The sequence below is a fragment of the Pinus tabuliformis genome, chromosome 3_1 (assembly GCF_031772625.1).
Source record: "Pinus tabuliformis cultivar Carrire ecotype Pingquan chromosome 3_1, CPIR1, whole genome shotgun sequence".
Taxonomy (NCBI): Eukaryota; Viridiplantae; Streptophyta; class Pinopsida; order Pinales; family Pinaceae; genus Pinus; species Pinus tabuliformis.
This window is the reverse complement of record NC_142301.1, coordinates 12,536,723-12,551,984: the sequence shown is the minus strand read 5'-3', so window position 1 is coordinate 12,551,984 and position 15,262 is coordinate 12,536,723.

Below are 15,262 nucleotides of genomic sequence, written 5' to 3'. Positions count from 1 at the left end.
ATTCAGACCAAAAGAATTTTGCTTTCGCCCCGCCCTTGGTGACTTGACTCAAGGGCCAAGAAATATGAGAAAATCCCAACACAAACCTGCGGTAGAAGTTGGCAAGACCTAGAAAGCTGCGGAGCTCTGTTAGAGTGGTTGGAGAGGGCCAATCCCGAATGACTTGGACCTTGGCTGGATCGACATGCACCCCCTGTTCATCAATGATGTATCCCAGATACTGAACCTCGGTCATGCCAAAAGTGCATTTCTCCAAATTGGCACATAGCTTGTGTTGCCGCAGTGTTTGGAGAACCTGTCGGATGTGGTGGAGGTGCTCTTCCCAACTCTGGCTGAAGATCAGAATGTCATCCAAGTATACTACTACAAAGGAGTTGGTGAATGGCCGCAAGATGTCATCCATTAGCCTCATAAAGGTTGCAGGAGCATTCGTCAATCCGAAAGGCATGACCAACCATTCGAAGAGGCCCTCCTTGGATTTGAAGGCAGTCTTCCACACATCTGAGGGTTCAATTGGTACCTGGTGATATCCTGACTTCAGATCGATCTTGCTGAAATATTTCGCCCCCTTTAGTTGGTCTAGGAGGTCATCAATCCGCGGGATCGGGTACCTATTACGGACAGTGATCTTGTTCAGCGCCCGATAGTCAATACAGAGTCTCCACGTCCCATCCTTCTTCTGTACCAACACTATCGGGCTCCCACAGGGCGAAGAACTCGGACGGATGTGACCTTTCTGCAGGAGCTCCTGAATCTGCCTCTTGATTTCATTGTTCTCCAGAACGGAGCGCCGATAAATTGGTCCATTGGGTAGCGGCGCACCTGGGGTCAGATCGATGGAGTGCTTGACTTGACAGTGCAGAGGAACCCCTGCCGGGGAGGTGAAGATGTCTTCGTACTCCTCCACAATCTTGTCCATCTGTAGCTGCCGTGCAGAGGAACCCCGTTTGGAGGCCGCGGCCACTGTCTTCTTCTTCCCTTGAGGGCGTATCATCAGGAAAACAAATTTCCTGGTTTTGGAAATGATCTTACTGCATTGTTTTGCAGTAATCAAAGAGATGGCGGCAGGTGGTGCTACCTCTGGTATCCTGAACAACTTATTTCCCAATGTAATAATAACAGCACGGGGCCTTGATTCATACACAGCATGTCGCTTCCACAAGTATGGTTGTCCTAGTAATACATCACAAACTTCAAGGGGAGCAATGTCACACAATACCTCATCCGTGAAGGGCTTGATGTTGTATGGAAGGCGACACTGCTGGCTCACGCGAAGATCTCGCCCTTGGTGAAGCCACCCAATGGTGTATGGTTGTGGATGTGCTGTGGTCGGTAAGCCCAACCGCTTCACGACCTCTGCCGAAATGAGGTTCTTTTGACTCCCGCTATCAACAATGAACTGTATCGGGGAGCCCTTTACCCACATCTGGGAGTGGAAGAGACGCTCCTCCTCCTCTGGATCTTCGGGTTCATTTTTCTGGATCTTTGCGGTAGCAACAGTGGCGCTGGGATCCGCATCAATGATCTGCTTCCCTTTTTCATACCCCTTATCGGGTTCTGACTCAGAGTCGGAACATGCATCTGATTCTGAAACCTTTAGCTCAGCCACCAGTGACTGCTTGGCCCGACACTCACTTGTGTTGTGAGTGGAGCTCTTATGGAACTCGCACCATTTTCCAGTGTCCTTTCTCGGCTTCGCGGCGTTGCTCTTTGCTTGCAGCTTCGGCTGGTTGTCTTGGGCTGTCCCGCCTTGGCTTTGTCCTTTGTTCTGTGGTTTAGGGGCACCTTTCCCCTGCTTTGGATTCGCAGATCCAAAGTCTCGCTTCTTTTGTTTAAACTTCTGCTCGACCTTGACAGCATACCGGTATGCTGCGCCGAGCGAGGGGATGTTTAAGAACTGTATTTCTTCCTGGATGTACTTGTGCAGGCAGCCACGGTATTTGAGTATCAAATGTTGCTCCGAATCCTTGATACCCAACTTTGTGCGAAGGGTATGGAAAAGATTGGTGAACTCCGGCACGTCTTGGTCCCTTCCCTGTCGCAGCGTGGTCCACTTTATGTATTCATCCTCATAGCTTCCGACAGGGTAGTACTGCTCCTTGATGGCATCCCGGAACGAATCCCAAGTGGGTGCGGCTGAAAATAGTGAGCCAGTACTTTCATCCTTCTGCTCGAAGTAGGTTTCCCACCAGTCCTTGACGTGGGGGGCTGCTTTGAGAAGAGCAAAAACAATCTTTTCCCGACTCGAAAATTCATGAACAGAAAAATAACCCTCTAGCAGATTTAACCATTTATCTACGGCATCGGCGTCTATCTGACCCTCGAATATGGGGATTTCAAAATTAACTTGTACCTTAAAGGGTGTGGCATTTCCAGAGGAGCTACTGGAAGCCGATGCGCCGCTTCTGGGTAGCCGCTGAAGGATCTGCGCAAAGCTATCCATCATCGCGTTCCGTTGTCGCTCGAGCGCTTCTTCGAGCAAGATTTTGATGGGATCTCCTGCCCCCTCGTCTTTCTTCTCGTCCGCCATGGGAGGCCGTCGGGATTTGCGAGGCTGGTCTTGCAAAGGTTCAACCAGTTCAAGCCCTAACTCCTTATATCCCGACCTTGTTGGGGACATGCAAAGAAAAACAGAGAAAAAGCAGACCGCTCTGATACCACTGATCCGGATTTAAACAGGAATGCAACGAATTACAGAGATAACCATATACACAAAGATGCAGCGGAAATAATACTTCATTTCATTAATGGAAAATACTGAAATATGCTTACAAACAGAAATGGCAATAAACTAGCTAGGGCGATGGTAGCTTATCTCTGAGAAGAGATGTGATGGCTACATGCCTCTGAACTGTTCTGAACTGTATTACAATGAGGCTCGAAGGCCTATTTATTGTTGAGAAACAATGGAAAACCCTTCACATACCGAAACCTAACCCTAGAAGATGAAACGCCAAATTGTGGGCCCCGTTTGGGTAAATTGGTACATCAATTTCCCGGGGTCGTAACTTTGGCATACGATCTCCGTTTGACGCGTACGATAGCTCATTAGAAAGATCTATCTGAGTACTACCACTTTGGGGGGCAACATAGGGCTCGGTCGCCCCAGAATTCCAAAAAAACGTCGTTTAGGGCCTCAAAACGGCTCCGGAAGTTCAGGACCCGAAAAACTGCTAAAAATAGTAAACTGTGCTACAATTAAGGAAACTGAAAATGCTGAGAAAGACAATGGTGGGGGTCCAGGTGGACCTGGCAGGTGGCCACCAATATCCACCTGGATCATTAACATATTTATAATTTATTTTTTTTTCCCAAAGAAAAATCATAATTTTCATTAATAAATGATAAAATCTGATGTTCTATTAATTAAGTGGTTCTCCAGGTGAGATACCTGGAGAGTGCCCAAACACTTCACACACACAATGCATTCAATCAGGAGAAAAACCTAGTACATATAGGCTTTCACACTAATAGGGTGGTTTCAACCACTCTCTAGATAGTAGGATCTGAGACCTAATCTTAGAGTCTCAATCCTATCCTTAAAACAACTAACTGTATCTTTCTCCATTAATTCTAACAATAAATAGTGAAAATTACATGTTGTAGATGTTGTAGATGTTGTATAGCATATCAAAAAAGTGATTGATCACCCAACAATAATATAATGAGTGCATATACGTCCATATTCATAGTCACATAATATATCAATCCATTTATATTTAAATATATACAAAAAAAATCCTCCAATAAGAAGAGTTTGAGTCTAGTAAAAAAGCTATCAAAAATCAATTAGCTATGAGTGCTATGAGTGTATGACATATCGATAATTTAATTAAAACAATTCTAACAATTTTAAATGTAAAATTTCTTGTTTATATGAATAAAAATACATAACACAATTTGTTATAAATTTTATGGAATTGGTAGTAAGACAAATTTGCAATATATGCATCTATTAAACCATTTTAACAATGGATCTAGAAAGCACATAGAGGGATCGAATCTTTTGAGATATAAATTTCTTTAAGAGTGCAAAACTTGAAAATAGGTTTGCAACTCAAGAGATTTGGTCTCTCTTGCTCCTGATAGTTGTGTGGTTAAAATAGATCTATTTATGTATTTATATATAGATATCATTTTTCATGGTTTAAATTGTATTTTTGAATGCATTAATCGGTTAAAATAGATCTATTTATGTATTTATATATAGATGTCATTTTTCATGGTTTAAATTGTATTTTTGAATGCATAAATCGATTAGCCTCTTGAAAATCCACTTGGTTGCTTGGATTGTGTAGACAACTTAGCTTAAACTTGCAATTCTAGAAATCTTTGTTGAATTTCATACAAAATTGACAAAAAATATATACTTGAAAAGACTTGAAAATTGTAGAATAGTGAGACTATTTGAAAATTTTTAAACATATGATTTTATTTTTGTCAAGTGTTTTATATAATATATGCATAGTTTTTTGTTTCAGTGCCATATCTACACTTATATAATATGTGCATAGTTTTATATATATATATATATATATATATATATAGATATATAGATATATATAGACACACACAATTGATATTGAATATTTTATTGAACACGAGCATTGAAATATTTTATTTATTATCTACATTGATTTTTTTAGTAATATTTTTTAAATGTCACATGTTAATTTTATATTAGGAATTGAATGACTTATACATCTAGATTTTATTATTTTCATTAGGAAATAATTGAATTTTTAAAAACGTATAAAATAATACACCTTGCTTATAATTAAAAATGAAAATCTAAAGTTTTATTACTTTTAGTTACTTTATCTTTCTTTAGAATTAATATAAAATTAAGTTATTTTCATGGTTGTCAAAATATTTTGTTTATAGCTCAGAGTGAGAATGGAATATTTTTACCACATATACAAAAACACACATCCCATCATATTAGAATAAACTAAAAAAACACACATTAAAATAAAATAAAGCAAATAAACTTTTCTCCATCAATAACTGTAGTTTCTTTTCTTATTTTCTTGAAAATAGTAACATAATAAAAGGTGTTTTTCACCATTATTTTTACTATTCTATAACATTGTAAAGAGGTACAATGGATTACGTAGTTATTTAGGGAATCAGTATACTCCAAAGAATAGTTAATGGTAGGAGGTACCATTTACTATTATTTGTACTATTCTATAACAATGTGAAGAGGTATAATGAATAACATAGTTATGGTTAGAAATTTGAAGAGAGCATACTCCAAAGAATAGTTAGTTGTAGGAGGTACTATTCACTATTATTCTTACTATTCTGTAACAATGTGAAGAGGTATAATGAATAACATAGTTATGGTTAGAAATTTGAAGAGTGCATACTCTAAAGAATAGTTAGTGGTAGGAGGTATCATTCACTATTATTTTTACTATTGTATAACAATGTAAAGTTGTATAATGAATAAAATAGTTATTGTTAGAAATCTGAAGAGAGCCAAAGACTTTTTACACAGCACAAATCACACCATGATATATTTATTGATCACATAATCCAATTATATATATAAGACTTAGATTTTACACAACACAAATCACACCATGATATATTTATTGAGCACATAATCCAATTATATATATAAGACTTAGATCACACTTCCACAAATTATGACTCAAACATGACTCATAACTTAAGAATCAATAATTTCTAGATTGACTTCTCCTAACTCATAATGACAACTATACATGACATGGAAGCATTACTTCCAACACCCTCCCTTATTAATTATATGGAAAGCATTGAAAATACATATTACAACAATAAATGAATCTTTGTCAAATTTGTCTAATATGGTCATCACTAGCACTCACATCTACTTTGAAATCTCACGGTTTCCCCTCTTTTCTTCAGCACACTTTCAAGCTTCTCACTTGATTCATTTAAGACATAACCACTTCAAATCATCGTTGATGTGCTTTTCAGAATTGATGCTTCTCAACCTCCTGGAGCGCAATGGGTTAGTCTGTGAATCCACGGCCCTCCGCAGCCTTCATCAGTGACCTAGGATAGCATTCTCGATACAAAATGTCTTCAAGAGACAATTCTACAACTTGACCTTGTATAAAATACCATGTACTAACACTCCTGGAACATAAAAGGTCACACTAGCTTGACCTTATTAAGAACTACCTATGAATTGACCTTGTATAAAATACCATGTACTGACGCTCCCCAAATACAATGGATCACACTTGTGCTTTGTAGAATTGATGCTTCTCAACCTCCTAGAGCGCAATGGGTTAGTCTCAATACTTAACCATCCTATGGAACTACCACTATCTGTGAATCCACGGCCCTCCGCAGCCTTCATCAGTGATCTAGGATAGCATTCTCGATACAAAATGCCTTCAAGAGACAATTCTACAACTTGACCTTGTATAAAATACCATGTACTAACACTCCTGGAGCACAAAAGGTCACACTAGCTTGACCTTATTAAGAACTACCTATGAATTGACCTTGTATAAAATACCATGTACTGACGCTCCCCAAATACCATGGATCACACCAGCTTGACCTTGTTAAAAACTACTTATGATTAATGCTCTCGCACACAAAGGGTGGGGTGTCACATTAGTATGCTAAATAGTTAGATTTATTTTTTTGTCGTTCTATGCATAATTTTTGACCTACTCCTCGAAGGCTTTAGAAATAATTGATTTAGAGGTATTTGAAGCGGAAACTATTTTCTTCATCTTAAAAATGATATTGTTGTGCCACTACCATACACCCTTTTTGTCATGCCCCTACACCTGCGATAGTCTTCCAACCGCTTATAGCGAGGTGCGGCAGCACGGAACGCGTTCTTTTCACCAATACTAACATTCGTGGACTACGCCTACTTTCAAATTTAACATACTTAGCTCGTGTTTCGCAACTAAGTAAAAGCAATTATCCTTTATACTTAATGAAGCCCATACTCATTCATTATCATCATGCAATTAAACCGAGAACAACAACAATTGCAACAAGTATAAAGGGGAGGGGAAACTCCCCGTAATGTGAGTCTGCCCACGGTATGCTCTCCATAAGATGTCATCTCGATCCAAATGTCACCATGTGAACCTCGTCATGATACTCCAGCATAATGCCAACACATCTCTGTACACTTCTGGACCTCATGTCTGAACTAGTTGGGTAGCTAATCCAACCATCACGCTCATTCCATGAGAGTGAACATCCTCATGCCATCATCAGCTGTTCCTCAAACATCTGCCACATCCTTGACTCATCAAGAATCTATCTCCATAATCCCATTCTCATGTCCATGGAAACTCCATCCATCCCATCTGCAACATGTCATGATGCTTGATGCCAAGCCATCCCTGCACTATCAGTCATACCTGCTCAAACATGTTTAAGGACTCACTCCCATGAGCAGCTAACAATGAGCCCCATCTTCTTCATCCATCTAAGAAGATGTAGAGGGAGTAGAGCTTGAAGTCTCTCCCTCACTAATCAATTCGATCCACCTATCAGGATCCTCAATCTCCATCCTTTTTAGATAAGCAACCCGGTCTTCCTTTTGGACATCCGACCTCACATATACCTCCTCATCATCATCATCATCCTCCACCAACTCTAACATTCTTGTCAAATCCAAGATGCTATCTGAAAGTGATCTAATGACCAATGACTGCTCCACAAGCTTTGCCTCAACACTAGACAATCGCTTGTTTACCTTCTCCTTATCCTCCATTTGCATCACTCCCAATTTACAATCAGGCCTAGTCACACCAATGGTTGGCACACCAATGGGTACATCTTCCCTTCCATAATAAATGTAGAGCTTCTTCAAATGTGGAACGATCATAGCATCGAATTGCTTCATGAACTCCATTCCCAATACAGCTTCATAGTCATCAATCCGCACTATAGTGAAGTCCACCTTCCCGGTCCATTCACCAAGTGTAGTGTCCACCCTCTCAACTATACCAAGAATCTCAATAGGGGGAGAATTCACTGTCTTCATTTGTGCCTTTGCTGGTACAAACTTCAGTCCAATTCTTCTTGCAGTATCTTCACTCATGAAGTTGTGAGAAGCCCCACTATCCACCATAGTGAGCACATCAGCACCTCCAACCTTCATTCGAACATACTCCAACTTGTTCCTTTCAGGATCCCTTCTAGAGGCCACTTCCGTAGTAGCAGAAGCACAAAGTATCTGCATCATCCCCACAGAAGCATCTTCATTCTTTCCATCAGACTCAACCTTCTTCTTCAAGGCCTTGAGATGCCTTACCTCAAGGGCTAGGCAATCCCAATTCTTCTGATTCAATTCATGTCTTATCTCTAGTTCCTTGAATTCTGCTTCAAGCAAGTCCATTTCCTTTGCAAGTTGAGAGGCTTCCTCCTCATTCTGGTCAGAACCCCCTTTCTTAGCCAAAGCATGAAGAGCACTCCTTGTTTCAAACAACCTTTTGCCATATTCCGCAAATCCTTGTCTTACTTCCTTTGACTCTTCAAGTAGACTTCCTTCAAACTCTTCGAAGGTTGCAAAACCCAATCTCTGCCAGATAGACATCTTTACCAAGTCACCTGCAACCTGAACCGACCCTTGTTCCACTTCGTGTGAAACGGTTTCCTTCACCTGCAAGTACCTTTCACCAACTTCCAAGTGTATGCACACTTGCTTGAGCTTCCTGTAAGACTTCTCCAAGTCTTCAGACCTGCTCTGATACCACATGTCACGATAGTGCAGTGGGATCAGCACTTCATCATCAACCTAAACACGAGCAAACCTTGCTCTGATACCAACTTCACTTCGGTGAAGTTGTGTAGCAACTTCAATATCCGGATCAGCTGCTCTGATACCACCTGTCACACCCCTACACCTGCGGTAGTCTTCCAACCGCTTATAGCGACGTGCGGCACCACCGAACGCGTTCTTTTCACCAATACTAACATTCGTGGACTATGCCTACTTTCACATTTAACATACCTAGCTTGTGTTTCGCAACTAAGTAAAAGCAATTATCCTTTATACTTAATGAAGCCCATACTCATTCATTATCATCATGCAATTAAACCGAGAACAACAACAATTGCAACAAGTATAAAGGGGAGGGGCAACTCCCCGTAATGTGAGTCTGCCCAACAATTTTATTAAGAATATCAGATTACAATACAACAGTGTGTCTTGGCCGGACCAAGTCTCACACTTAACCAATTTTTACAATAGACAGGCTACCTGCCTTTTACAACATGTTTTGTACCCTTGCACGAAGGGAGGTGCTCACCCGAGCCACCAAAGATCCCTTAGCCAAGTCCTACACAAAACCGTACACCAAGATCCACCCTGGGCACACTAGCCCAACCTTCGACTTCTCTTCAAGACTTCCTTCAAGCGTACAATCCTCCTGCACATGAGATATGCGCAGCTCCCTTTTGCGCACTTGTCTCTTGCCTTATTGCGAAGGTGTGAGAGCGAATGTCGATGATGGAATGAGCCTTACGCTCCACATAATTATACACAAGTTAACGTGGGTTGATGGGGGTGTGCAGCCCTATGGCCGACCCCACAAAGCCACCATCATATGCTCATGTGCCACATTTACATGTCGGCTCCCATACATTTCTTAGCCATCGTATATACATCCTCGCTCCAACACTTAGTCGAATTAAGTGTTCGCCCATCGTCACATTTTTATGTCGCATAATGTCGAAAATTTGTCACATTTCCTCCGCACTCCGTCGCACCCGTCGCACATCGTGGTTGAACGCCCGCCCGCGCTTGTTATAGACATTTTTGTGCCTTAAAGCATTGAGCATGAAATGTCCATAATCCAAGGGATCCAAAGTCCCTAAAAGAGTTGTTCTTGCCCCTAAAGGAACAAGGTCAACCAATGACAGCTTCTCCCAGAAGTTCTCCACCAAAAACCACTCAGAAATAGTCAATTCAGGATCAATTCAGAAGCTCTTCTAGCTGCCTGTGTTGCAATGCACCCCAGTACACTAGCTAGGTGCGTTGCAACGCACCTAAATGCACTACCAGGGTGCGTTGAGCGGGAAATGACAAATGGCAAGCTCATTCAACGAGGTGGAAAGACCATGGAAGCTTCTAGAATCTTCTCCAATGACACTTGCCTCAATGAATTCGACTAGTGATGAGTAAGAGGCTCTCAACCTCCAAGTGGAAGCAAGAACTGACAGAGAGAAGCCACAAGTCAAAACATAAGCTGACTCATCCTCTCTGCTTACATCTATATATGGATCCCTCATCCAAGAGATCCAGAGGCTAGAATTTTGTACTTTGCAGAGAATTGTTGTTGGTTTGAGATTGAGATTAGTACATTGGGTGATTTATGCTTTGTTGGAGGAGAGGAAGGGATTCCTTTGCCGGGAGGTAGATGCTGGATCAGGACTCACGTGGTTGTATCTCCTCTTGGACTTTCTTATCATATCAATAAAACTATTTGAGTTTCTCCTATATGCTTGTATATCAAATTATGATGCTTTGTTATATTTGCATATTTAGTTTATATCTGATCCTAAACTAGTTATGAATGTAAATCTATGTCTTTTGTGTATTTTTCCTCTCTTGTGATCTTGCAAGAACTGGGTGAAGCTGGACCAGTGAAGGAGTAAGCAGCGGGAAGCGAACAAAGGAGAGAGTGATTGGATCGACAAACTAGCGGAAGACACTGGTTAGTTACATCCTTCTTCTCCATTTACATTTCATAAAGAAGAATATGAAAATAGTTTTCCTTGTTTGTTGCTAAGGCACTATCACACCTTAGAGTGGGATAGGGGCATTCCGAATGGATACTTTTCCCAACAACAAATTGGCGACTCCAGTGGGGAACGTATCTTGTTAGTTTATTTGTGTTTCTATTGTTGTTCATCTCATAAACTCAAGAGTGCCGAATCGAACTGCATTTACCATTTTCAAATGCAAAGTAGAGATCTGCTACTCTAGTCCATTCGCTGGGCCTGTTTATGATCTGAACAGCTGATCCGCAAGTGCTCTAACAACCCTTTGTGATAGATCTTAGTCCTCCTTTAAATCATCCCTCTAATTGTACCTAATTGATAGCTTTTATCCGGCCAAAAATCGTAGATTAAACTGCAAACCGTGACCCAGAACCCAGAAACAACTCTCGTTTCTGCTTCAGCGCAGGCTCTGTGAAGAGGTTCTGCATTTCAACATAGGTCCCGAGAGGGCTACCTGCGTTGAAGTTCAGTTTCTTTGTGCTGAGGGTGCACTGATCAGCCTTTGCCTTGTGCAGCTGTGGTTCCCTACTTCCTTTTGCTCAGTTTTATCTCTGTTTTTTGCAGCCTGTTATCAGTGTGTGTACCTATCTGAAACCCCTTTTCTTTGCCTCAATTCCGCCTCAGTTGTATAAAGAAACTGTATTTGTTTTTGTGTATTTGTTACATCATTTGCAGTTTCCCATTACAAAAGTAAACTAGTCATACTGTCGCCCTTACATCTAGACCTGTCGTAAGTGTCGTTTTGATCTTAGGAGTGAGTGAGTTTGTTGTTCACAATTGATTACGCTTTTACTTTTGTCTTTTGGTTTGAATTTATGCATTTCTAGTGTCGAAACAAGTGTTTACTTCAAAATCATAAAGTGTCGTAATCATCTTTTTTGATTTCGAAAGAAGCTTGTTTGTGTTTTCACTTGAAATCGAATTCAAATTTGTACAACAGCTTTCTTTTTAGGCATCAATATTAAGAAAGTGAAAGCAAATACATGCATATGTGCATTTGCATTTTGACAGTTTGTATGTTGATTTAGGAAAAAGTGCATTTACAGTGTGCTCTATGCTCTTTGAGAAAAGATTGTGTCTTTCTTTTCCCCTTGTAGCTAGGATTTTCATTGTTGAAAAGATATAAAAGCTTGCTTATCATCTTTAGACTGCATTTAGGAATTGTATCATACATCTCATGGTGATCCAAAAAGGCAAACTTCTAAGAAAGATCAACCTAAAATAAATTGAATGAACTTAACAACGCTTTGTAACTTAATGCACAACATAGAGGTCTAGGCTAGAGACGTGTTCCGGCGTCATAAAACCTGGTCACTGGTCGCCTCACTGATGGTTGGGTGATTCCTCCTGAGAGACGATAAGTGCCAGTACGGATTGTGCTCCCACGTACCGTCGAGTATATATTGGGAGACCCCTATAGGCATAAAACCTTTATCCATAGGAAGCCGTGTCGGCCGCCCTACTGATCGCAATGCACTGAACACAGCATTCGGGAAGATTGACCGCCCGTACCTTAAAAAGTATTCTGCGGTTTTGCGAAAAGTTTGGCACACCCTATACCTAGAACTCTAGAGCAGTCCCTTTCATTCCTTTTCAGACTCCTTAATGGAAAAGGTCCATCTAAGCACTTGTCACTTCAGGCTCATTAAAAATTGAAGGAGACTAGAGTCATCTTAGCTTTTTCTCGACTCTTCAAAATTGAAAAAGCAAGTTGTGTCTAAAGCGTCTAAAAATTCATTTAATTCGGAAACACACTTTCCCCTTTTGTATTTTGGTTGATCGAGTAATCCGCAATCGTGGAAGAAAGTCAATTGAAACCCCATTGTTCGCGGAGGCTAACGAGCCAACCGTCTTTGTCTCCGGAATCGAAAACAGTACGGACAAAGCGAACTCGTTTAACCAGTTCGAAATCTCCTATTAAAGTTAGAACAAGTGTTCCAACAACATCCGAGATTCCGGTTACTCCTAACATTTCTGGAAACCCTGCCTCTACAGAAGAAGTTCAACAGCCACAGAGGGACAGTGACACTGATCCTAGTCTGAGAGAAAACACTTGTGTTACTGAACCAGTTCCATCTGCAACCGGTTCGGAGAGTCTTGCTCCTCAAACATCTGTCGCTGTCGATTCAACCCCTTCTTTGGCACCAGAAATATTTTACGAACCTGACGGTCTTCCCCTTCCACCTGGTTTGATTGCGATAGAGGAAATTGTAGAAGATCTACAAGCAAGTACTCCAACACATTTTGGAGTCGGGGTCACTCTATTTCCTTCGACATCAGAAGTTAGTCTACAACCAGTGGAAGTTCCTGTAGAATCGCTAGGTAATCTTTTGGATAGACTCAAAATGTCTGAACAACCGTCAACATCTAGGACTGTGTCGAATGACACAGCGACAGCAGAAATCCCTGTCGTCACTCCGACAATGTTTGCCGGCGTACCATCTGTCCCGACTAGCTCACAACCACTAGAAGGAGTCCATCCAGGGGCTATTTCGACAGTGTGGTCCATTCCTGTTTGTTCCTCCGGAATAATATCCGGCAACTCTTATGTTGAAACTCGACAAATTGACCCATTTGGAGGTCAATTTGGGCAATCCAGTCCCCAAGGGCAGACAATCCCCTTGAGTTCCAGATTACCACCGTATGGGGGGCAGTATGCCCTTTCATTACCCCCTCCGGGAGGATATCCATACGGGAGTTCACAACAGTATTCAGGTTATACTGGAGTTACGTCAAGTGGTTGGGTACCTATACTACCCCAACAACCAAGAGTTGTGTATTCTATGCAACAATGTGTACCTATGTCGAACATCCCGACAACACCAGCTATTGTAACAGTGTCACAAGTTCAAATGCTGCCTGTTGTATGTCAACCTCAGATTTCTCAGGTTGTAATGCAACAGCCCCTTGACCCTATGACTCAACCACAATCGCCAACTGGTGGGGCGACACAGGTCCAAACGGGTACAATTACCCCACATCTTGGTCCAACGGTTAGTATAGCGCAACAGAGCATGGCTTCACAACCGTGGCTGGTGCAATACCAACAACCACAATTCCAACAAGTGTACCAAGGTTCTGAGTAGCAGATCTTTGCGAACAGTGGACAGCCGTACATTCAAAACGGTCAAAATCAACCAATTTACAGTGGTCATGTCCACCAACCGTATCAGTCGTACCAGCATCAACTACATTATGCTGGTATGCAAAGACCAACTGCTCAGGCAATTCCATCGTACCCTGGGTATGCTTCACCTAACCTGAATCAACAGTTACCATTCGTGGCAACTTTAGAGTTACCCGATTTACACCGGTTAACAAACGATCCAATTGCTTACGCCCCTTGGTGGCCGGCGATTCCTCACAAACTTCCATCAGATATTCCTAAATTTAATGGAAATCCAGGTGAAGACCCATCGAATCACGTGATGACATTTCATCTATGGTGTTCATCAAACACCCTAAACGATGATTCGATAAGGCTTCGCCTTTTTCAGAGGACGTTAACGGGTCCAGCGGCAAAATGGTATATTGAATTGCCTAGAGCTTCGTTCGACAATTTCAGCACCTTAGCCACGACTTTCTTAACCCATTTTCAATTACCAATCAGGTATGAAACGGGAATGGAAATCTTAACCAACTTCAAACAGACAACGGCCACTCACATATCTGATCATATACATGAGTGGTGACGTCATCGTAGGATGGTAAAAATGTACGTTCCCGATCAGCTATTAGCTTAATGGTTTATCAAGTCGTTACTTCCTGCCATAACGGAAGATGTGGCGAAGGGGGGAGTCGTAACGGAAGAGAAAGTTATCGCTCGTGCGCAATATCTAGACTTGGTCTATACTCAGTCTGGCACGCTCTACGACAAAATACCTGACGCCCCTAGACCGGAATTCTCAATTCCTCCTCCTCCTAAATCAAACAATGACTCTCATGCCGGCGATGGCGTGATTGGCACGACAAACGTGAAATCAACAAAGGTTGCCTCCAAGAAAGCCCGTAAGATTTCAGATCAAAATGCAAAAGACGAAATTCTTGCTTCGGAAGTAAATGTCGTATCAGCAGATAAAGGCAAAGAAACCAAACAACCAGGAAGCAAGAAGAAACAAAGCAAGGGGAAGAAGAAGAAACAGGGTGAGTCATCTCCTGAAAAAACTTCTTCAAACCCTCCTGGAAATAGGAAACAAAAATATCCATGTCAGATATGTGATGAGGATCATTGGACGAGAGAATGTCCATACAAAGTTGAGCTTAAAAAGTTCTTTAAGAGTTCAAAAACCTTAGTTGTGTTAACCAATCCGTTTCCAAATCCAGGCACAAATCTGGTTGATAGTGGAAATGCTTCCCCGTCACAAGTGCTAATGTTGTCGATTTCGAAGCAACAAAATGATGCTTTGATTTCGACAAGGAACAAAGATTACGGGAATCCGCAGCTGTCGAACGACAAAGGTAAAGATCAACCAAGTAGTTCGACAACAACTTCGACAAAAGT